General features: G+C 47.5%; 1 long non-coding RNA gene across 1 annotated transcript in view; it reads right to left on the bottom strand.

The window, feature by feature from the left end:
- Positions 1–3090: 3090 nt before the first annotated feature.
- LOC146042519 (uncharacterized) overlaps positions 3091–26038 on the bottom strand; it is a 36944-nt gene continuing 13996 nt past the window's right edge. Inside the window, exons 2-3 of the long non-coding RNA XR_014463900.1 lie at positions 19259–19495; positions 3091–5732 (exon numbers count right to left, since the gene is read on the bottom strand). This is a non-coding gene — a long non-coding RNA (uncharacterized LOC146042519). The remainder of the gene's footprint in view (positions 5733–19258; positions 19496–26038) is intronic.

The raw sequence follows: 26038 nt of genomic DNA, 5'->3' as shown, positions 1-26038 counted from the left end.
GGAGGAGCATTACCTGGGGCATGTGTGTGGCCAGGGATGGAGGTAGAGGAACTGGGTGTTTTATTAGGAGGAGGGAGAGTTTGCCTGTAACTGAATTTTCACCAGCTGTACCTGCCTGGCATTTTGACCCCTGGCATCAAGCATGCAACCAGTGGCAATGAGCATGTAGGTAAGCTGCACTTATGTGACATAATATGTACTAAGCATTTGGTATTATATGTAATGGGCATTACAGTGTGGCTTAATGTGTAATGGGCATGCCGTTGTTTTGTAGAATGTGTCATGGGCATTACAGTGTGTGGCATAATGTGTAATGGGCATTATGGCACGTGTAGTGGGCATTATGGCACGTGTAGTGGGCATTATGGCACGTGGAATAATTTAATGGGTGTGTGACATGTGTAATAGGCATTGCGTTGTAAAAATGTTCGCGCCTTTGGCGCGCACTGCCCCTATTTTTAGTTTGTCTGGCTCCTACACTTTCATCCTGGCTCCTAGATTTTTTAAGAATTTGTCAAGCCCTGCTCTAATAGCAAAACTGTGGCAAAGCATGCTGGGATGTATAGTTTCACAACATCTGGAGGGCCAACGTTGGACATGCCTGCTCTATACAATGCACTGTAAGCCTCCCAGACTATTCTCGGAGAGTGGGCAAGTGTGGATTTTCCCACCGATTGTAGTTTGCAGAAGATGGCTACTTCACCTCTTACTTTTTTTGGGGGTAGGATGCCTACATAACAGCCCATAGGATTGCTGATTCCCCCATACAGTACTTTGTATTCCAGATTTTGCAGAAACACATGGTAACCATTGTATTGTGGACAAAATGGCTGCCTCCCCTGTAATATGGCTGTCCTTCCTTTAAAACACCTTGAGTCCTTTTGGAAAAATAAGAGCTATATAAATGAAATGACTCACACCACGCTTATATGTTGATAGGTCTACACTATAAAAGGTCTACATACATTAGATTGACCACTAAGTTTTCCACTATGTTTTCTAAAACAGGCGGAATTTCATAACCTACTATTCACTAGGGCATGGAGGGAGAATATAAAAGTTTGCCAAGTGCAGTGAGGCACCGTGCCCGAAACACGGTGGGGGTGCGGTACACGGATACGGTGTTCATGTCGACTTAAGTTGAAATTCACACAAAACCGTGAAAAACTCATGTCAACCTTTAGACTGTAGACCTTCCATTTGTCGACTTAATGCTTGTGTCAACCTTCTGACCCTGTCAACATTAGCCATATCGACCTTAAGTGGTCAACCTAATGTATGCCGGCCATCATAGTGTGGAGCCTATGACCCATATCCGGGGATACACCGCCACACTGCTTTCTCCTATGCACATGCAGATTGCTGGGGCTGGTTCTTGACCCCATTACATTCCTGTTTGCAAACAGTGGGGGAGATTCTCTAAACTAAAAATGCGGTAAAAACCCCGTTATCTGGGTTTTTACCGCATTTTGGGATGCTCCTAAGCACCCCTGCCGGGTTACCGCGATGGGGGGCCTATGGGCTTCTTCCGCGCCGCACCGATCTCCACCTGTGTCTGGGCAGTACAGTGCTGTGCTGCCCGGACCTGTGACCTCCTCCTCCTCCCTGCACTATGATCCTCTTCCGGGTGCAGGGAGGAGGAGAGCCTGGCGCAGCAGCAGCAACGCCGGGTAAGGGAGGGAGGGGAGAGCCGCCGGGTCCCCATGGGACCCACTGACTCTCACCGCAAAGGACAGCTCTTAACCCAAGAGCTGTCCTTTGCCATAATTATCGCATATGTTAGAGCATATGCGATAATTATGTAGTTGATGGGGGGTGATATGCGGCGGTAAGGGGGCGCGGATGTTAGAGCATCCCCCCCAGGGCCGGCTCTACCATTAGGCAGCTTTAGGCAGTTGCCTAGGATCTGGGGGGGCGCCATCAAGTCTACCTATCAAAAAAATCAAGGATGTCCATGAGGATCTTTGTTGTACTTAATGCAGGTGGCTGCTGTGGAACTTCTAAGACCTCACCTCCATACTTTCCCTTGAGGCTTACTTCCCTACATCTGCCCCCATCTCCTTGTACTTTATTGTGGATAGCAAAGGGAGGCCTCAATGGAAAACATGGGACTTGCCCACCTTCCCGGTGGGCTGGGTGGACCTGCCATTCCGGAAAGTGGGTATTGGTAGCAGTATGGGGGAGGGGTAGTTGGTTGAAGTTTTGCCTAGGGTGCTGAGAAGCCTTACACCGGCCCTGATCCCCCCCAGTATATTTTCCAAAGCTATTCAGCACAGTGTGAAGAAATGTTGTGTATACATACAGCGCATATTTGTAATTATAAACATATCATTTCCGGTGCTCTGCATTGGTAATTAAGACTGTATGCACAGGTGGATAACAACTGCAGAGGAATTTCAATGAAACAATGTAATTATAGCATTGCATTACCAAAACATAACATTTAAAAGCAGCATCTTGCAGGAAATACCAAGGGAGTACCATTGATTTATACGAGGATACAAAACATTTGTCACTTCCAAAGTATTTTATTACCATGCGTCTTTAATAGCTTCACAAGGAATGTGCAATTACCAAGTCTGAATACAATTAGACAAAAAAAAAAAATCAATATTATATAGAAACAGAGATGATATCTGAGCATGTATTTATTAAATAGGAATCTATAATGCAATCATTGTGATTGTATTATCCATCAGAGAGATTTTAAATTAAAATGAAATCCATACAGATTAGAATATAAATATTATGATAATAATAATAATAATAATAATAATAATATGCTCTCCTTTAAAAGGGAATCATTTATTGTGCGCTCACAAATGGAAGGGTTTAGCGACACTCTAGATAATTATTGTGATTCCAAGAATTCGTTGACAAATACCTCAACAGTACCTGCAAAATAACAGCAGCATAATCAATCTTCCATTAGATCAAATTAAAATCTCATAAATAAAGCAGTATGTAACAATATAAAATGTGAACACAGCTGAATGACTTAAGTATAAAGACCAGCATATATATATATATATATATATATATATATATATATATCTAATAATATATATAAATCAATTACATACTATTGCATATTTATAAACGCTAAGATGTATGTTTTATCTACAGTAATGCTGTATTTGGTATGGTATTCTCATACAGTCCATTCCTCCCCTGTCATTGTGATCATATGGGACATAGATGTCTTACATACACTTCGTAAATATGGATGATGGCCTGTCTCCGCTACATGGAGGGTTTATCTAGTGTTGGCATTCACTAAAACAAGGGAGTTAAGAGGTATTCACTGGGGGCAATATGGGTAGCTGGATACGCAAAGAAAATAGAAGGCTGGAGGTACACGGAAAATAAGGGGCAAGAGGCTAGAGAGACACAGGTAGCTGGAGGCGGAGGAGAATTGTGGCAGGAGGCTGGAGAGACATGTAGGTGGATGCGGTGGAGAAATTGAGCAGGAAGGCTGAAGAGACACAGGTAGATGGAGGTGGAGGGGAAATGGGGCAGGAGGCTGGAGAGACACAGGTAGCTGTAGGCAGAGGAGAAATGGGGCAGGAGGCTGGAGAGACACAGGTAGAAGGAGGAGAAATGGGGCAGGAGGCTGGAGAGACACAGGTAGCTGGAGGCAGAGGAGAAATAGGGCAGGAGGCTGCAGAGACATGGGTAGCTGGAGGAGAAATGGGTCTGGAGGCTGGGGAGACATAGGTAGCTGAAGGCGACAGAGGGAATGATTCTGGTTGAACCACTATTGTATGAGGAGGATGACATTGGTTATATTCACAAACAGGGATCCTGTGGACCAAGTGATCTTCTACATCAATAGTGAATATGAACTGAAGGTGGTCTGCCTAGGGAGGATCAGTTTCTTCAGAGGGTCACTGCTGCAAGACAACCACCATATAGGTAGGGAATATTTTTATTTAATACACACAATAAAACAGTCAAATCTTTACCGGGGCTTGTTGGGACCGGGTAGGGGCCCAGGTCAGTTACTGAGAGAGACATTGGTCCCTATGCAATGCTACTGAGGGGGGACCTACTGCCAGTGCAAAAGGTAACAACCCAACATGGGGGAAATATATCATTCCTCCAAAAGAAATAAAGAGAAGTGGCCCATAGCAACTAACCAGCTACCGTACAGTAGCTATTATTTATCTAGCAGAGTCTGTAATAGGAGCTTATAGATAGCTATTGGGCAGCACAGACAGTGTATTGGTTAGCATTACTGCCTCACAGCACTGAGGTCATGGGTTCTATTCCCACCATGGCTCTAACTGTGCGGAGTTTGTATATTCTCCCTGTGATTGCATGGGTTTCCTCCGGGTGCTCCAGTTTCCTCTCACAATCCAAAAATATACTGGTAGGTTAACTAACTGGCTCCCAACAAAATTAACCCTAGACTGTCTGTGTGCGTGTACATGTAGTAGGGAATATAGAGTGTAAGCTCCACTGGGGCAGGGACTGATGTGAATGTTCAACTATTCTCTATTAAGCGATGCGGAATATGTATGGGCTATATAAGAAACTGGTAATAAATAAATATTGACAATGTTTCCACTTTATCTTGCTTGATGATTTGATACATCACCCCCTATTTTTCACAAAGAATAGCGGTGGACAGTGTATGTTCTCTATGCATTAGTGCGGGTTTCCTGCGGGTACTCCAATCTCCCCCCCCCCCCCAAAAAAAATGCTGGTAGGTTTCTCACAAAAATACTTAACCTTGATGTATATATCGGCCTCTGATAATGTGAGAAATGGAGGAACTAACACTGTACGAGTGTGGCCAATACCAGATGGGCATGACCAGTGCTGCATGGGTGTGGCCAGCACCAGATGGGTGTGGCCAGCACCAGATGGGTGTGAGCAGTGGTATGGGTGTGGCTAGTATCAGGAGAGTGATAAATAACCAGCCAATCAGCTCCTAACTGCCATATCACAGGCAGTGTTTAAAAAATGGAGAGAGACAATTGGAGAGTGATAAACCACAAACCATTTTCAATGCTTAGTACATCTCACCCCGGGAGATGCGTAACATGCCTTGGAGAGAGAGATAAAGTGTAGAGGTTGTAGAGGTTGCTCGAAGCAAATCATTTTTCAAACAAAGCCTGGAACATGGCATTAAGAGCAGATTGGCTAGTAGTTTATCGCTCTCCAAGGCTTAATAAAAATATCTGAACATAAGAAAGCAGCCATCAGCCAGTCACATGCACTAGTTTTGCGACTACTCACCTTTGACAGTCAGTGTGGTAGCAGCCTTGCGGTACCATGTGGAAAGGTGTTACCTCACACACATGTGCCCCTTCATCGGTGGCAAGGACATTAAGGGGATTTTTTACTAAAATGAGAGTTCTGTTGAAGATGGGATGTTGCTATGGGCAACCAATCAGATCCTATCTATTATCTTCTAGAAGGTGCTAAATAAATAAGATTCTTATTGGTTGCTATGGCAACATCCCATCTTTAATAAAAACTCTCATCTTAGTAAATAAACTCCTAAGAATCCTGATTGTTGCATTCTTTTCTGAGGGCAACTGAAAGCGATCTGCGTAGCTCGGGTGGGTGACCGGGAGAGGACTGTGAGCCACTACATTGATGCCATCTTTCATCCACATTTGGCTTACGCGCATGTTGGGTTCCTGGTTGGTGATTGTGCATGGCTAAAATGACCTCCTGACCAATCAGACCAGTCAACTTGTCCGTGACGTAGACCTATTGGGCTGAGAGGGTAGAACACAATGAATATATGGAAGGCAACAAAGAAAAAGAATATAAAAATATGTATTGTAGATTACAGCAGTAAAAGGGTAGGTGATAGAACACAATCAATAACCTCATTGATAGGTTAGTGACAAACTGGAATTGTGAGGGCAACACAGCACACAATGCAACGTAAAACATGGATTTATTGTAGAGCCAAGGTACAGTTATGGCCTGGACTAGGATTCTGTTTTGCATAGAAAGATAAGCTGGACGCTGGTCTCAACTCTGCAAAACTGAGAAATAAGCAATTATGATTGTTCTAGATGTTTTATGGGAATAATAACCATTGTCCAAGAATTTATAAAGAAGAACAGGAGATAGGGTATATATTCCTTTAGCAACTTAAATAGCCTATTGGCAGTTCTTTTTTTCAAGTTGCTGAACGTACAGGAAGCCTAGTGCGAACCAGTGACTACCGCTCAGTTATCCAAATTCTGGATGCTCTCTAAGCAGTTACAGTACATGGGAGAAGGGACATAGTCACCAAAAAAGTACTGAGTTGTTATACAGGCAAGCCCTATCACCAATACAGGAAAGCTAATAAACATCAGCACAGGAAAGGAAAGACCCTGAAGCAACTGGACAGGACGGCTAGTCTCTGTTTATCCATACCTCCCAACTGTCACGATTACAGCGGGCAGTCCCGATTTTCGGGTCCTGTCCCGCTGTCCCACCCGCGGCAGGCATTGTCCCGCTGCGGGGGGTGGCAGTTAGGAGACCCCCCAATCTAATGGAATAGACGCTGTGCGCATGCGCACAGCGTATATTCTCGTATGAAAATGAGGTTGCGGCTAATTAGCATACGCTGCGCCCTCATTTGCATACGCCCCCCTTTCCGGACGCTCGCCCTATTTCATCAGCACAGAAGTTGGGAGGTATGGTTTATCATGTCCATGGCATCTTAGTCGCTTGTATAGTGCCAAGGTTGACTCCCAGGTTAACGTTTCTTAGTACAGAGGGTGACTGAATACATGTGGAATAAAATCATTTAGAAGGTTTCCCCCTTTTAAAAAACAACTGAATAATTCCTTCCTTCATTTCAGAATGGAACCAGTTAAACAAACAAAAAAACACCAAAATGAAGGTAATATTTTATGGGACACTTCTCCTGCAGGTCTGAGTGATGCAGCCATTCCTGTCAGTAATTCACCTCAGAATGATTCTGACAAAGAGCGGGAATACTACCTCTGACTGACTACGCAATTTACATTACCCACGCTAATTCTGAAACCACAGTTACGCAGACCCCACTATAGAAGTACCATAATAACTACTGAAAATCGCATCGCACGCATCTCTAACGTGACATGCGATGCGATTTCAGTACGGTAGCGTTCGTATGCTAATTGGGCGCCATGATAATACACAAGTACCCAAAATTGGGATTATTAAATCCGGTTGTGCAACATGTTGGATTTCACAGATCAATTGGGGCTGTAAATTGCTAATGTAAGGTAACAATCATCAGCTTGCTAGAAATGTTTTCTAAATCAAGATTAGCAGATCTGGAAATCACAGAAAAAATATCTGTAATTTATGGGCATAGATTTGTGTATTTAGAAATCTTTAAATCTGGGGTGGAAAAAAAACCCCTGCAAATTGTTATTTATGATTGCTAATGTATAGGAGCCTTTAAATAATAACTGACAAATGCGCTTGTGGGGTAGTCACGATTTTAGGTATAGGTTGGACCAGATTGACTCGAGATTTATCCTATGTGCAGGAGGATCAATCTCTTGCAATCTCTTGGTTATACCCAATGGCACGGGATTGTGCATTGTGTCCTACACATCAGGCACATAGATTTTGTCAGACACGCTCATCAGATTTTGTCAGATAAATTGCCCCAATCCACATGAATTGGGTCAAATATGCCAAAATCTCACAAGTGTGGGGCCCTTAACGGAAAGTTATTGCACAGTTTTTTTTTCATCCCCTTAACCATTTTCCCATTTTTGGACCTGTATAGGGCATACGGTCATTAGGTCAACACCAACTAAGTCGACAAGCATTGGGTCAACACCACTAGGTCGACAAGCATTAAGTCGACATGGGTTTTTTCACAGTTTTTTTTTGCCGACATGTGCCGACAGGCAGTATTTCATACCCTACCATCCACTAGGGTGTGATGGGAGAATAAAATAGTGTGCCGAGCATAGCGAGGCACTGTGTCCGAAGCATCGCGAGCGATGTCTGTTAAAAACCCCATGTTGACCTTTTGGCTGTTGACCTAGACCCATGTCGACCCAATGCCTGTTGATCTAGTTGGTGTAGACCTAACAACCCACACCCATGTACAGAGGGCAAGTCTTATTGCAGTAGTGTTTAAGAGAATATGGTCGGTATTCAATCCACCATTCCGACTGTTGCAACGTCCCGACAGTTGGAATATTGGGCCTTTTTCACACCACTTGACAGGCGGATTGTCAAAAAACGGCCGTGAATTCAACAATCAGCATCCGTTTCCAACAAAACAGATCTGAGTTGTTGAAAAGTCAGATCTGTTTTGTCGGAATCCACCTTCAGTGCTGTCAGAAACGGCAGCATTGAATAGGCGACGGGCACTATTTCCTTGGTCAGAAATAGCGGACAAGATTGAATACCCCCTATATCTCTACAGATCGATATTCCTATTTGGTTACCTTTATTATTTTTCCCCCCACCATGAGTATATGAAGTAGTACAAATATGAAAATACCATTCTGCAGCGTGGCAACAAGCAGAGATACAGAATATGTTTTAATGCAGAAAAGAATAGCAGTGACTGGTTAGTACATTGCTTTATTCTCTCTCCACACATCGTCCTTCTACATTAGTGGTGTCAAACTCATGGCCCTCCAGCTGTTGTGGAACTACATGTCCCAGCATGCCCTGCAAGATTTTATATAACGGATTGCTAAAACTGCGGCAGGGCATGCTGGGACATGTAGTTCCAAAACAGCTGGAGGGCCTACGCCTGCATCTTCAATAATCGTAAAATTATGTTTCAATTCCGGCATTCCCTGTAATTATATTGTTTAATCTGTATAATTCAGAGTGTCAAATAAAATAATTTATGGGGCCTACATACATGGAGATGTGCTGAGTGATCTGCCAGGGCCAGTGTTCCCTCTTGAAAACACTGTCCCTGACCGATTAATATACAGCATGCTGGATATGAAATAGTTGGGCAATAGCGGATCAATGTAGGGGCATTTTCTAAGTCATCAAGGGAGATTGCTTAGAAAATGCCCCTAAATTGCCACATGTGTAGGCCCCAGGGACGGATACAGGGGGGGGTGAAGGGGGCGATCGCCCCCCTAGGCTATTAAACACCATGGAGAGCGCCGGGCTGAAGAGGCACTCTCCCTGCACTGCCAATCTGAGTCTTCACAAGAAGGAGTAACACGGGACAGGGTTCCCCCGGCTGGCACACCTGCTCCCACCTAGCAGCCCGTCCTGCTTCTGGAGGCTGTTCGGGTAGGTCGATGCGGGAGCATGACTGATGTATCAGCTCCCCGCAAACAGCTGTTTACTGCCGCAGTCACTAACACCGGGTGCCGGGTAAGTGTCAAGGTTTACTCCCACCCGGTGCACGGATAGCTGAACAGAACAGCTGACTGCCTCTTACTCCAAGCAGCGCCAGGAGCACAACACTCAGGTATCGGCTCACTGCATACAGCGTGTCACTGCTGTAGTCACAAACACTGGGCACCAGATAGATAGTAACTCTAAAGGCCCCCATACATTAGTCCGACTTGTCCTAAGGACAAGTCGGACCTGATTTCCCCCTGCAGCTCCCCGGGAGGGGGACACACAATTAGGCACTGATGTGCCAAGTTTTGCAAATGATACATCGCATGCGATGTATCATTTGCAACTCCCGGGGAGCTACAAGGTGGAGGGAGCAGGGGGGCAAGGGACATCCAGGTGGCGGGTGGAGGACGCTGCGAGGTGGCTAGGGGGCGCTGCTAGTAGCCCAGAGGCAGCGGACGCTGCGGGGGACACAGGCGGCAGTAACGTAGAGGCAGGCAGGGGGAGCCGGGAGCTGTCAGCGCTGGAGAAAAAAAAAAAGCCCATACAATGAATGGGCGGCCTGTGATTGGCTGAGCGCTCTCGCAGACAATTGCTGACTGGCTGAGAGAGCGCTCAGCCAATCACAGTCTGCCCATTTATTGTATGGGCTTTTTTTTTTCTCCAGTGCTGAAAGCTCCCGGCTCCCCCTGCCTGCCTCTACGTTACTGCCGCCTGTGTCCCCCGCAGCGTCCGCTGCCTCTGCGCTACTAGAAGCGTTCCCGCGCCCCTCCCCCTGCTCCCTCCACCGGACGAAGCATTGACAGCTCACTGCTCCGGCTCCCCCTGCCCATCTCCCTCGCCAGCATCCGCCGCCTGTGTCCCCTGCCCGGCTGCACATAAGATTTAGCAAATCTTATGTGCAGCCGGTCCGACCTCCCGACTCTGACCTGATGCGCACGGGACCGCGCATTGGGTCGGACCGGGTGTCTATACCTGCGATTTGGCCCGATTTCACTGCCCGATCCATCTGAATCGGGTGAAATCGGGACCAAATCGCATAGTGTATGGGGGCCTTTACTCCTGCAGGTTACACAGCACATTGTACTTAGTCATTATAACTGCACTGTTACCGCTGACCAACTTTGGGTCGCAGGTAATATACTCTGTTTGACAGCAGATTGCATACAATCGCAAACTGCTATATGACGGGCACAAATTAATATGTTCCTGTTAGCATCCATATTATAATTAGTATACACTAATGTGGGGTACACACCAGGACAGTGGCGGAACTCTGGGAGGCAGTGGAGGCTCCTGCCGCCGGGCGCCAGGCCCTGGCAGGGGCACTTCCACTGAGAACTCCCGCGCCACCCCCACTACTTACCCGCTGCGGATCGGGTCTTTATTTCCGATCCGCAGCGCAGCTGTCACACAGTGACAGACAGCCGCCGGCGCCATTGAACAGCGTTGAACTTCCGGCGGCTGTCTAATGGAATTTGGTGGTCCTGACTCCGGCTGTGCACCGCGGTGACAGGACAGCGCGCAGGCTGCAGGAAGGTAGTGAGCGGGAGGATGGGTACAAGGGTACAAGGCAGTGGCATACAAACACATGCTGTGTTCGGCTGCCGCAGCCCTCTTATTTCAGTCAAATCCCTGCTGCAGCGGCCCCGGGGGGGGGGGGGGGGGGGGGGGGGCTGTGGGACAGTGTCAATTTTTTTTTTTTATTGTGGATAAGATGTATTTGCCTATTTGGATAAAAAAAAAAATTGGGGGGTGTATTTTTTTATGAATGTGTTTTGTGTTAGAACAGTGCATTTTTTGGGGGGAATAATGTGTTTTTAATTTGTTGGAATAAGGTGATTGTTTTGTGCGGAATGTTTTTAGTGTGTATACTGTAATGTGGGGTTTTGTGTTGGAATAATGTAGGTTTTTTTGTATGGAATAATGTGTTTATTTCACGGGAATGTGTTTTTTCGTGGGGTATAATGTAGTATTTTTTCTGTGGTGGATAATGTTTTTCTTTGGTGGGTGTTAATGTGAATTTTTTTCTCTGTAGGGGATAATGGGGGCAATTTATTTGTGGCACATACCCACAGTTTGCCATCTATTTGAGCTATTCAATTGTTTCGGCAATCATTCGCCCATTAGCCGCTTACATCACATTTTTTTCTCGCAGCCTCCGGAGGTGCAAGAACAAATGTGAAACCGTAGTTTTGGCGCCCATGGCACCCAAATCATAACTGTGTGGGTGTGGTACAGGGGTCCGACAGTCGGGATCCCGACTGGCCGGACCCAAACAGCATGGTGAGAGCAACTAAGCCCCTTGCGGGCTCGCTGCGCTCCCCACGCTGCGGGCACGGTGGCTCGCTACGCAAGCCACATATTCTATTCTCCCTCTATGGGGGTCGTGGACCCCCACAAGGGAAAATAGCTGACGGCCGTCGGGAACCCAGCTGTCGGTGTTTTGACAGTCGGGATCACGACGTCGGGTAAATGCCTGTCGGGATCCCGACTGTCGGGACCCCGTCCGGCATCCCTTTAGATATCCAGTCAAGATCTTTTGATTGAGTTGCATGGCTAGACCCAAAGCAATCAGCACATTACCTACTAATGCTGATCTGAGACAATTATTGATATACATCTATTTGTATAGATGCCCAGTAGTTGGCATGCACCACAATATAATTGAAAATGGGTGCAAAAACTATTAATATTAACTTCACTTAACTTATCACTAAGCTCATAAGAAGTAATGTGATTGATCACATTGCAATTACATCACTTCCTCCTTTCCGCCCCCCCCCCCCACCAGCTGTGCTGCTGCACATTCCCTGATGGAGGCTGGGGGTAGGGGGCGCCACCATGATTTTTGCCTCCGGGCACCTGGTAGGAACTTACGCCACTGCACCAGGACGATATGGCCCAAAACGAGCCAATTTAGAAACAATCTTGACCGATTGTATGTAAATCGGCCGTGTTTTGGGCCATTTCGCTGCCCTTTTGATGCGATCCTAATCCGATGCGTGTTCCCGCGGGTCGTTAGGTCTTTTCTGAGATCCTACCTGCTGCAGGTAGGATCTCAAAAACGACCATTGTAGTGGGTGCGGGTTGCGATCGGATTGCAAGCTCATTAGGGGCTTTTTCTTTGACGGTCGGCGGCGGGTCAGCGGCTCCGTCAGCTCATGAGCGGGTTGTACATTCCTGTGATGACCCGCTCACAAGCAGGATCGTCCTGGTGTGTACCAGGCATAAGAATAAATAAGGAAGTTCCATTGTTAAAAAAACCTATACATTTAAGTGTGTACCACTGTAGCCCTGATAGTATCTAGTATTGGGAAGGAGAGAGGGTCAGGACTGGAAATGGGAGGAGTCAGGACTGAAGGGGGAGGGTCACAGTAAATCCCCTCCCTCCTCCCTAGAAGAAAAGTCTAGATCCGCCTCTGGTAGGCCCCATTAAATTAGGGCCTAGAGAAAGACACAGACACCAGCGAGTTACCTCTATCTTATTAAATATGATGATTATAGATTTGCTTATCTCATCTTTATAGATCAGGGGTGGGGAACCTCAGGCTCGGCCAGCCCACTCGCTTTGCCGGGAGTCAAGTACAGGGGAATTCTCGCGAGAGGTTGGTAGGTCTTGCGAGATTCCTCTTAATCAACAGCAGCCAGAGACTGTCAGTCCTATTCAGCGGCAGTCGCCAGAGCATGGGACGGCTGCAGCAGGACAATTTGTTAGAGACATTTTTACAAATGGCCCCCAAAGGATTTTTCCCCATACAAACAGCCCTTGGCACAAAAAAGGTTCCCCACCCCTGTTATAGATGGATTAGAGATTTGCATATATTTTTGTATAAGGCACCAGATACCTCAGCTGAGATACAGGCTGCTTCATGACAAACTATGAATGAGTCATTATAAATGCAGCTATATTGCAAACCAATCATTCATGCTACAAGGTTAAAAGAATAAGAAGTAACAGTAAGTAGATTTTGGGGGGGTCCTGTAAATGTGGATGAAATTTCGAAGGATATTTGAAATCTTCTAACCTTTAGTTGGCCCAGGCTGGTTCTACAGCCAACATCTGGTTTATATCAATGACTTTGAAATCCTTATGTGGCAGGAGATAAAGTTACAACATAAACAGGCCACAAATCACTGTGTAGGTGAACCTTGGAATGAAGGGAATATTCTACACATCTCACTGAGAAATGTGCAAAATATCAGCTAAAAAATGCCAGCATCGCTCACATCGGTTATATAAATTCAAATAAAAAATGTTGTGTAAAAGAAGATTATATATACATTACAGGTCCTTATGATTAATAAAAATGGTTGCTTGGCAATTTTCACACCTAATTTGACAAATTCACTTGGCACTCAAAGGGTTAGGTATAGATACAGGCATATACAGGCCACAAGACTGATACATTCTTTAAGAAAAAAAATACAATTGTTGATGTTTCTATGAAGGAACAGATGTTTTACTCTATTAGCAAAGTCATTTTCCCCTGTTATCAACACTTATCTGGAGACAAAGCTGTTGCAATGCCCTAAGTAGCCTAGAGAATTATGTTGCTTGTGACTCTAACCTTATCATACCTTGGCCTAGAAATAACTCCACACTGACACAACTTATCTAAAATAAAGACGCAACACCAATAGCTCAGTTTAAACGGTCATAGTTATTTATTAAAGACCAAGAGAAACTGGTATAACCCCTTTAAAAGGGGATGGCAAGGACCAGGCACCTGAGACCGAAGACCGTTCAGGGGTGTTACTCCGGGCAACGACCAGGTCGCTCCCAACCTCTTAAACACCCCTTACCAAAGGCACAGCCCGCCCTGCGCGGACATCCCCACGCCTCTAAGGCCTGACGTGAACATCTTCGCCTAAATGTTCATCGCCCACCGCGTTGAGTCGAGGCTCGTCCGCCCTCCTGGCAAGGCGAGGGGTAATACCGCGCAGGGACCACCTGACGCCCTTCTAGAATCCTGGTCGAGGGTGCCGACCCGCCAATTCTAAAATTGCCAATTAGATCGAAATTTTTTAAGGCGAGGCCTTAATGTGCAAGGGAAGGGAGGGTGGGGATCAAAATTCAAGGAGGGGGGTTATGGCTTACTACCTAGACTATATACCCTAGCTCAAGGGTGCCACCCCCCAGGACTCCCATTGGTGGGGCTTCCCGCCCTGAATAACCCCTCCTTCTATGCCTGGTCATACTTCAACAACTTTATTTAACCAAGCTCAAATTCACAGTCTCTTAATTACACTTGGGCTTATACAGCCCTCGTTCCACCTAAGTAGCCTAGAGAATTATGTTGCTTGTGACTCTAACCTTATCATACCTTGGCCTAGAAATAACTCCACACTGACACAACTTATCTAAAATAAAGACGCAACACCAATAGCTCAGTTTAAACGGTCATAGTTATTTATTAAAGACCAAGAGAAACTGGTATAACCCCTTTAAAAGGGGATGGCAAGGACCAGGCACCTGAGACCGAAGACCGTTCAGGGGTGTTACTCCGGGCAACGACCAGGTCGCTCCCAACCTCTTAAACACCCCTTACCAAAGGCACAGCCCGCCCTGCGCGGACATCCCCACGCCTCTAAGGCCTGACGTGAACATCTTCGCCTAAATGTTCATCGCCCACCGCGTTGAGTCGAGGCTCGTCCGCCCTCCTGGCAAGGCGAGGGGTAATACCGCGCAGGGACCACCTGACGCCCTTCTAGAATCCTGGTCGAGGGTGCCGACCCGCCACAGCAAGTGGCACACTAACCACTCATCCTCAAGTGCCAATTGCCCCGCCATCCCCTAACAAATCTATTCGCTCAAATAACTGTTAGCCCAATCTCTTAAGAATTCCCCTCAAAAAGATAGCCATTCCTTCCTCAGACAAGTGCACCCCATCAGGCCTGTATAGGTCCGGGTGTTCTCTTGTAATCTCGGGGTGCCTGACAGCCACTCCCCCTTTACACACCACAAACCTGCTTAAGGCGTGATTTAGCTTTCTCCTTGCCCTCTCTATTGCCTCCACGTTATGAGCTCCTCTCCAGGAGAACCGGGGGATGATATCTGACCATACCAGCCGTAGACCCTGCCAACTCTTCAACAAAGCAGCTAAATCCTTCTCCATCATGATTCTCAAGGCTATGCCAGTAGTCTTTGCTAGGTCATTCCCTCCCAGATGTATTATCAAAACATCGGGCCTGTCCCCTTTGCTGGATTCTCTCTGTAAAAGGCCTGTCAAGTTCTTCCATAGAAGGCCCCTAACTCCAATCCATCTTACTGCTTTTGCAGTGGCCAGCACTGGCGAACTCCTAGCTACCAAATGCTTCTCTGCCCAGAATATGTAGGAGTGCCCTACTATCCAAACTACCCCCAAGGGACCGAAGGGAGGGGATGGGGCTGCAAAGGAAGGAAAAAACCTAGGGGTTAGTATTCAAATTATACTCTAATATTTCACAACTTATAAATGACATATCGCTAGGGTCCAAGTGGAGTTGAAAAACTTAAAAAACCACCAGAAAGGCCTGTAAGGTGGGGCCAGATTGAATTAGGCGCATTCTGGAGGAAAAATCAAAAAATTCACCCCACACCTCCGATTGCGGAACGCTAATCGTTCCCCAACCGTTTGTAAACTTTACGTTTTTGGACCCGCGCAACAGGCGCATACTATACTTAAGCTAATACTTAAAATTCTAAACACTCTATATTAAAGCATATTAACTCTCACGTATTTTTTAAAGCTGTCTGACTTCCATCTGCCCACTGCTTTGACAGCCTCAGGCGGCAAACCTGCTACCGTTGCTGCAGTAGCTGCGCCAATTCGGAATGAATGTGTTCCATAATCGTCTGGACGCAGCCCTATTGCCGCTAAGCCCTTCTTCATAACTGCAGCAAACTGAAATTTTGTGAGCGGTGACCCGTTAGCGTGGGCCAAAAATTGAACCGCCTCGCTAGGCCTTACAGAGGCATATTCTAGAGTTAGCGCAACCGGGCAAATTACTTTGTTGACGTGTGGCTTAAGCGTAATCCAGGTGCCCCTGCCTTGCTGGTCAGTCTTTGACCTTCTTAGCCTGCATAGCACATGCTCTTTGCTCACCACCACGTCATCCTTAAGAATCCCAGAGCTAACCCTTTTATTGCGCGCTGTTAACTCACTGACTCTGAACGCCCCGTGAAACGCCCAAGCGAAAGCCACCCTAAACAGCGCTACCTCCGGTTCATTATCTGCAACATTAGATAACACAGCCAATAGTTCTCCTAACTTGGTTTCATCCAAGGGACGCCTATTATCCGGTTGTACCGGCTGCACGCGCGACCAACCCCTCATTGCCTTACTGATGATGAATGATTTAGTAGGATCTGGCACCCTGCGCAATTTGCTGTGAAATGCTATCCCGGCCAAAGCCGCCGCCATAGCCGACTTGGACCGTCTGTTGTTAAAGTGTTCCCATACAAAGGCTAGGAGGCAGTCATCCACTGACTTACCCCTGGATTCCGGTTGCTGCTGATAATTACACCAATCCTCCCATGCCTTTCCATAAGATCTGCGGGTAGCAGGCGCTAATGACCGGCATGCTAGTTCTGTCATGCCGGCTCTACTACCTGCCAGACAGATTTGGGACATCTTAGACCTGTTTCCGCTGCTGCTGGCGCCAGTTCACGAAACCTAGTAAACTGAAATCGTGACAAAGCGTCTGCGATATCGTTTTCAACGCCTGGTACATGTCTTGCCCTGAAATTGATGTTGTTTTTTAAGCAAACTAGAATAAGGTGCCGCAACCATCTTAGGGCCTCTGGGGACGAAGCCCTTTGATTGTTAACTGAATGCACCACCCCCAGGTTATCGCACCAGAAAACTATGCTCCTGTTCGCTAGTTGTCCTGCCCATAGTACCACAGCCACAATGATGGGAAACAGTTCCAACAATAACATATTTCCTGTGAATCCCCTGTCTATCCAAGATTGAGGCCATCTCTCACAACACCATTCCCCTTCAAAGTAGGCTCCAAAACCTAACGACCCCGCTGCGTCTGTGAACAGCTGCAGCTCCCCATTCGAGGCAGCTTCAGCTTGCCAAATCAGATTATGATTAAAGTGGTGCAAGAATTCTTGCCATACACTCAAATCATCCTTAATTTCCCTACCCAGGCGAATAGAATGGTGAGGATTCCTAACTCCGGCTGTGGCCCTTTCCAGTTTCCTACAGAAAACCCTACCCATAGGAATAACCCTACAAGCAAAGTTAAAGGAACCTAACAAGGACTGGACGGTTCGCAGTTGCACCCTGTTCCGAGCCCTGCAGTCCTGAATGAAACCCTGAAGTCTCTCCACCTTGTCCGCTGGGAGCCTGCAGCACCCTACCCCAGTATCAATTTCAATACCTAGGTAGGACAGGACTGTCACAGGCCCTTCCGTCTTCTCATGGGCTATGGGCACACCCAATGACTCAAAAACCCGCAACGCCACGCCCAGCGTCCTCCCACAAGCCTCCTCGCCCCCTGTTCCTACAATGAGAAAGTCGTCAAGATAATGGGCAACCCCCTTGGATCTTGATTCATTTTGAATGCACCATTGTAAAAAAGTGCTGAATCTCTCAAAGTATGAACAGGAAATCGAGCAGCCCATGGGCAGGCACCTGTCAATATAGAACGCCCCTTCCAGCTTGAAACCCATAAACCTAAAAGAATCAGGATGCAGAGGGAGGAGCCTGAAGGCCGACTCTATGTCTATCTTGGCCATCAGTGCCCCGGGGCCAAAGCTTTTAACTAGGCCTAAAACTTCGTCAAACAACTGATAGTGAACGCTCGCCAATTCAACTGGAATGGCGTCGTTAACTGAATTACCGGGTGGATAAGAAAGGTGTTGTATTAGTCGGAACTTTCCCGGATCCTTTTTTGGCACCACCCCTAGGGGAGAGATGCACAGCTTCGGAATAGGTGGGACCTCAAAAGGCCCCACCATCCTGCCCAGACTAACCTCCAGCTGTACCTTTGCCTTAACCACCCCTGGCAGTTCCCTGGCTGACTTAAGATTCTTGTTTGTGGAAGTGAAAAAATTATCGGGGATAGGGAGGCGGAAACCCAAAGAGAAACCCTCTAACAAAAACTCAACATCTAATTTATTAGGGTATCCTCTTAAATAGTGTTCCAACTGATGCAGCATAATGGGCGAATCTGCCTTACTTAGCGCCAGATGCGCCTTCTCCTGCACTATTCGCTTTGCCACTTCTGCATGTTTTAGCTGGGTGCCCTGCTCCACATATTTTGCACTCGTGCTTGAACCGGCATTTTGCGCCCTTGTCACATTTTCCATCGTTAAAGGCGAAACATCGCCCTTTCCCCCCAGACTTCCCAGACGCTTTCCCACCTTGAAAGGACTTCTTACCCGCTGACTCCGTCATGGGTTGGCTCTTTCCTATCACCTCCCACCAAATCTCGACGTGCTTAGAACCCATTGGCATAATCTGTTTACCCTCATGACAAAGACGGAATTTCTCATCATATTCCCTCCAAGCCGGACCCTTATAATTCATAAAAGTCTCATTAATGAGGTGAAGGTAACTAATCACATTCTGGTATTCTGTCGGCCTGGTGGTGAGGTAAGATGATGCAAATGCCAGGAAACCCTTCAACCAGTTATGAAACCCTTTGAAGGAGGCTTCGCCACTGTGCGAATCTTTTTTGACTTTGTCAAAATCCTTCTTCATCTCTGTCGTGATTGTGAAAAGGTCAATAAATTTGCCCTTTCTAATCTTTTCCTTAACCCCTTTTCTAAGCCCCCTGGCCACTGCTGTGTTGGAACAATGAGATGCATCCCCGGTTACTTCCCCTGTCGCTACGGGACTATTCTTACGCCTGCGTTTCTTGCCCCTAACCGCCTTGGCTACCTGCTTAGCTACCAGCTTGGCAAGCTTGCGCGGCCTTTTCTCTGCGCCCGATTCGTCACTATCGCCTGATGAAGCAGAAGACGCTGACTCACCAGAAGAGGAATCCTCCTCGTCGACCACCTCCATCCGAGGTGTGTCACCCTTTTCCTTGGCGGCTGCTTCCGAGACCGCTGTCCTTTCCTTCGCGGGTGTTTCCCCTTCCTTCCTGGCCAACTGGGATGCTGGTGTGGCTTCCCCTGTCGTCAGTTGTACTGCAGTCGCCACTGCTGTAGCTTCTACCGATGAACTTTCCCTCCGCAATCGCGGTGAAGTGGGACGTGTCTCCGCAACTGAAAGAACACAACTATCATTAATGGACTGGCTGGATGTAATCCCCGCCTGCGAACGCCTTTGTTGTGTTTCTGCCGCTACATGTGCGTCAACCGAAGGAGCCCTTTCTCTCTGAAACTCCCCTGCCCCTTCACCTTGCCTAACTGGTAGACCCTGACCCCCCGTGGGGCTCTCCCGTGACGGGGGTGCCCAGCCCCCGTATGCCTGCACAGGGTAGTGTGGCAGATTGTAGTGCCCTTGCGGTGGAAAGTGGCCATATTGATGCATTCCCTGGTTGATGGGATGGCCGGACCCCGATCCCCAGTACGGGTATTGGGGCCCGCCGTAACCCCCACCAGTTTGTGTCTGGTTAGGCCACTGCCCCTGCCCCTGCTGACCCCAATTAACAAATTGTGGGAATGTATTAACCAGGCCCCCTGGTGTTGTGTTAAAGTAAGGGCCTGGAGGCATTAGAGGTTGATTCTGCGGGCCGTATCCCTGAGCCCAGGGAGTAAGAACACCGTGCTGTGCCTGCCCTCGCTGTCCCATCATACGGTAGTCATACAAAGGCTCACTCAGCTGCTGGCGAATTTCACCCGGCCTGCCTACACCCCTTACCTCATAACTCATATGCCTATCCCAGTGTCTGTGTCCGCTGTCCCTGTTACCACCAGCAGGGGGGCCTCCTGTGATATGAATCAGCGGGCTTGGCCCCCTGCCTTGCTGCCTTTCTCCCACACCCCCTTGTGTGTTACTCTCCTGTGTATTCACATTGGGGGCGCCTGTCCCCCTCCCTTGTTCTGTGACTGGATTTGCCTCAGCCACATTGCTGCCATCACCAGGAGGGGGGGGGGGGGGGCACTCACCCCCCCTAGTCCCGGCTGAATATGTATCCCCCCGCTGGTGTCACCTCCGTTCAGCCGAACGGAGGTCCCAGCGTGCACTGCGGGTCCCCCCTCTCCCTGCGGCGGCTCCACTTCAGTGGACGCCGCCTGAAATTCATCCCCGGCTCCCGCTGTTGCCATGTACGGCGCCTCATCAGAGACGCTGACATGCGCAGGCACGGAAGGGAGCGGGAGAGCCTGTCCAGGCTCCCCGCCCCCCGCCAGCACCGCCCGACTCGATGCTCTATCGCCGGAGCCCGGCGATACACGCCCGCCGGAGACAGATACCTCTCCCCCGCCTGCTGCATTAGCCGGGGGGAGAGCGACCATATCCCCGCTGCCGTCCACATTAACCCCTGCACTACCGCTCGCGGCCGGCGAGGTAGGCCGCGATCCCGCGGCCCCCACACTATAGGACGCCTGACCGCCCACTCCACCGCCCCTGCGACCAGGGACATGGCTGAGCGGACGAGCCGCATCCGCCAGCCAGCGGGGTGGTGGAGCTGATCGTTTAGGACGCCCGGACATTTCAGGTATTAGTAATAGCAGCGCTGCACTTATCTCTGAAACGCTTTCTCTCACAGGATCAAAATTCAAGGAGGGGGGTTATGGCTTACTACCTAGACTATATACCCTAGCTCAAGGGTGCCACCCCCCAGGACTCCCATTGGTGGGGCTTCCCGCCCTGAATAACCCCTCCTTCTATGCCTGGTCATACTTCAACAACTTTATTTAACCAAGCTCAAATTCACAGTCTCTTAATTACACTTGGGCTTATACAGCCCTCGTTCCACCTTCAGTAAAAATAAAGAATCATTTGCTGAAATTAAACTTTTTATTATTGTACCTTCCTGAAAACTTATATTTAGATGCCCAGGCAGCATGGACAGTGTAATGATTAGCATTACTGCTTGACAGCACTGAGGTCATGGGTTCGGTTCCCACCATAGCCCTGTGTGGAGTTTGTATATTCTCCCTGTGCTTGTGTGGGTTTCCTCCCACAATACAAACATATACTGTACTGGTAGGATAATTGGCTTCTGCAGCTCTGCGTTTGGGGAGATTTATTACCAGTTATTTATCTATAGACTGTAAGCTTGCGAGCAGGGCCCTCCTACCTCCATGTTGGTTTGTATCTACCCAGTTTGTTTAATCACTGTTGTTTCCAATTCTAAAGCGCAACAGAATATGCTGCGATATATAAGAAACTGTAAATAAATATATATATCGTGCAAACATATTTGGCAGCACTTTAAAGAAATTAGTTGGCCATTCACATCAATGCATTCCCCAGTAGAGATTGCAACCTATTTTCCCTACCACACCTACATGCACACACATACACACTAGGATTCATTTTTGCTTGGAGCCAATTAACCTACAAGTATATATTTGAATTGTGGGACGACACCATTGAACGGTCCATGCTGCCCACTGTTTTGAATAGAAGTGTTCTTATTATTGAGCCTTTGCTCTATTCTGCATCCATGCCAGCTGGTGGGGTGTAGATTGAAAGATAGACAAAGTAATTAGGTGGACAGTCAATAATAGGTTGACCACTATTAATAGACAGTGAAAAGTTCGATCCAGGATAAGACACAAGTTTTTACGGTTTTCTGGGAGTCTGTAGTCACCTGTCGACATGGACCCCCAATTAGTGTACCCTCTCATGGCTAACCATTATTTTATTTGATTTAATTTATATTTAAAACAAAAAAAATCAAATGACATGATTAAATATAAAAAAATATGATAAAAAAAAAATGCACGTGCATAAACAGAAAATGAATACAAATATACACATAGAATTGTGCATATATGTAGCTCTGATTCAGCCTGAGCGAATGAAGACAGCCTTTGATATTTAGACACAGTAGCAGTCTATTAATGAGCATGTGCAATTTCCTGTTAATTAAAAATCTTGTAATCTTCTTTGAGTAAAATAAGCAAGATGGAAATAGCTTGCAGTTTTTAGTAGCTTAAAAACAGTTTATAAAGTTAGTGCAAATGAAGCATGCCTCCTTAGCGTGTATGCTAACACGCAGTGATGCACAGAACTGAGGTGATAAATGGTGTTAGTTTGCAAGAAATGTTAATAAGCTTAAGTAGAAGCCATTGAACGGTCACACCCGCAAATTGTTTGCTGTCTTAAAGCTGTGTACACACGGGGCGATAGGGACTGAAATCGCTGGGAATATGGTCGCTGGCGACCATATTGCCAGTGATGGGAGTGTGCCCCTGCGATAAATCGCCGGGTGTGCGCTCCTGGTTTCAGCCCCATTCTAATCGCTGGTTGCAGGAGCTTGCTCCTGCGACCAGCTGATTACCTCTGCGGCACCGCCCGGCAGAGGTTTCCTTTCATCAGCGACCATCTCTGGTCGCTGATGAAAAGGAGAAACTGAGCAATATATTGCTCAGCAGTATATTGCTAGCAATATATTGCTGAGCAATATATCTCCCCCGTGTGTACGGGGCTTTACTGGAAGGCTCTGCATACCTCCCAACTTTGATGCTCATTGAAGAGGGACACAGCTGAAAAATGGGGGGGGGGGCGTGGCCTGTATGCACATCTTCCTGTGAGGCCACACCCCCATTTTGATGCTCTGAGGGCATGACCTAGAGACTCTGTGAGCCTGTAGCCATGCCCCCAGCCCCCTTGACAAGGGGGACTCTCAACAGCCTTCCCCGGCCGCCGGAACGTCCCCGGACTGTTGGGAGGTATGGTCTCTGGTCCTCCGTAAGTGAAAACACCAGTGGGCGGCTGGGCGGATTGCACACAGCCCTCTGAATGCCCCGGTTGCGCCAACCAAACAGGTCTTGTGTGGCGGCTGCGGGGTGGACTGGGAGTCCTCCGTGGAAGGAAGTGGCAGTGGGCGGATAGCACACAGCCCTTTGTGAGCGCCGGCCAGACAAGTATTGTGTGGTGGCTGCTGGATGGATCGGGAGTCCGGTGGAGGATCACAATAGGTGTGCACACGTTGGGACAGAAAGAAGGCTGTGCGGCAGGCTGATGACATCATGACACGTTTCATCTCACTGGCAACAGGAAACTTTTTCAAGATGATGGATCGTCAAGATTTTCATGTGACGAATATGCTCATGTCGACGTTTTATCAATGTCAACCTGGTGCCTGTCAACCTATTGCTGTCAACCAATAGTGGTCCACCTAATGAAGGTTGACCTATCAACCGGAACCACAGCTGGTGCAGTGTATGGCCAGCTTTAGTACCAAGTTAAATCAATACTAGTTTGTCAAAGAAATAGACCACCAACTACAATAATGAGTTGGTATGAAATACTGACTATTGGAATCATGATGCTGAGAATGCAGACGCTTTCAGGGTAAGTATTTCAAACCTACACCCAACCCTAACCCTCCCCCCTCTGCCCCCCAACTTGACCATAACCCAGGCACTCATACTCACCTCAAGGACCCACCGGCATTCTCAGCATTGGAATTGTCACCGCATTCCTAGAACAACATATCAGCTTGCATTGTAAACAAGTGTTACAAGCTGTAACAGAGAAATCTGACAGGAAGGCTCGGAAGCTTGGAGCCACAAGTGAAGAAAGGCTTGAAGTGCTGCATGCTGCAAAATATTGGTCTATTATGGGGAGATGGAGCAAAGGTTGGAGAGAGAAGGTGGAGGACAGCTGAAGCACCAACCAATCAACTTCTGTCATTTTTCAAACACAGCCTGTGATATGGCAGAACATAACTGGTTTTTACTTTTGCTTTCCCAATGCTTTGATACAGATTCTAAACATCAAAACAAGCAGAAGATGTTCTATATCCATATACGTGCCTCACATATTTAATTGCTGCCAACTGTCTCAGTTTTGAAAAATGTCCTTGGAATAATCTAGATCTTGTGTCATTCTAAATGATAGATGCAGGTGACTGAACCGGTTTTATACTGAGCACATAAACTTATTATTGATGCAATAGAATTGTACTCTCTGCTGGCAGTAACAATGCTGGAGGTTGGCCATCCATGGTAAATTCCCCATCTAGTTTTAAGGTTTTACAACAAGCAGGTCCATACCTCCCAACTTTAGCAGCTCAGCAGGCGTGACGCTGCTGCTGCACGCCGAAGGCGCGCCAAAATTTTCGGGGAGCGTGGCCTAATTCGGGGGCATGGCCTATACTCGCGGCTCTACCGCGAGGCCACGCCCCCCATTTTGCCGCTATGGGGGCATGACCCAGAGGCTCTGTGAGCCTCTAGCCATGCCCCCAGCCCCCTGGCTACGGGAATAGACGCTGTGCGCATGCGCACAGCGTTTATTCCCCGCTGCTTAGCAGCTGACAGGGGGGACTCCCAACAGCCCCCCCACACCGCGGAACACTGCCGCCCGCGGGTGGGACAGCGGGACAGGCCCTGATAATCGGGACTGTCCTGCTAAAATCGGGACTGTTGGGAGGTATGCAGGTCTTCTATTGTGATGAGACAGGTTCAACCAAACAATGGGCTGATTTTGTTGTGTAGGAGAGGGGGACATCTGACCATGGGTCGGAGGGGCCCCAAGATCACGGGGCACACAAAAAAATGCACTGGGTCGGAGCAGACAAAAAGCATATGCAGAGCGATCTCTCTCCCCCCCCCCCCCCTCATTACCTGTCACCTGGTAAAAGTATTTCAGGGCCATCTAGCTGCGGAAGTCAGGCAGAGGATGTCTCTGCTACTGTATGCTGCCGAGCATGCAGCAGAAGCAAAAAGAAGATGGTTGCCCCCATAAGACTACACGAAGATGGCCGACGCCCACCAATGAGAAGCCTATCTATCACTATCATGCTTACAGGCCATGGAGTGTTTCCTATTAAAAGACACACACACGTACATATACTGTATATATGTGTGTGTGTGTGTGCGTGAACAGGGTTTTTTTTTTTTGGGGGGGGGGGGGGGGGGGGAGGGGGTCCAGAGATGTCTATGTACCGGGCCCCAAGATTTCTGTTGTATGGCAGTGCATGCCCTTCTGTAGACTGCCATCAATGCCCGGGCTGGCAGGGATTACAATGAATACCTGTGTGGTTTGTGTATTGCTGTATAACTTAAATCTGCTTTAATATTTTCTTACCATTTGTAATGGTATAGATCATTAGGTCACCAGCATGTTGGTCAACAGTCATTAGGTCGACATGCATTTAGGCTGACATGCAGGAAGTTCAACATGACTTTAGGTTGACATGAGTTAGATCAACATTGGGGTAGGTCGACAGTCATGGGTTTTTTCAAATTTTGTTGTCCCAGATGTCGACACAGTCGACATGGACACTGAAATGTAGCAACGTGTCTCCTCGTGTGACTCGCTGCGCTCGCCATGCTTTGGGCACAGTACCTTGCTACTCTTGGAACACTGTTATTCTCCCCCATGCCCTAGTGGATGGTAGGGCATGAAATACTGCCTGTCGCACATGTCGGCTCCCCAAAAAAGTGAAAAACCCCATGTCGACCTTTTGACTGTCGACCTAATGCGTGTGTCGACCTAATGACCATCTCCTTTTTGGAGAAATAGCGGCATATCAATTTTTTATTTTTTTTTATTTTGCCTTTTAATAACGGTCCATTCACTGTTGATGGACAGGATGCATATTTGTTATTATTTATTACGTTTCTTATTAATAAATAATCATTTTTATAGCGCACGCATATTCCATAGTACAGAGAATATTTTTA

This window comes from Crinia signifera, chromosome 19 (assembly GCF_055691185.1).
Source record: "Crinia signifera chromosome 19, ASM5569118v1, whole genome shotgun sequence".
NCBI classification, from domain to species: Eukaryota; Metazoa; Chordata; class Amphibia; order Anura; family Myobatrachidae; genus Crinia; species Crinia signifera.
The sequence above is the reverse complement of the archived record's forward strand: the minus strand, read 5'-3'. Positions and strand labels throughout refer to the sequence as shown.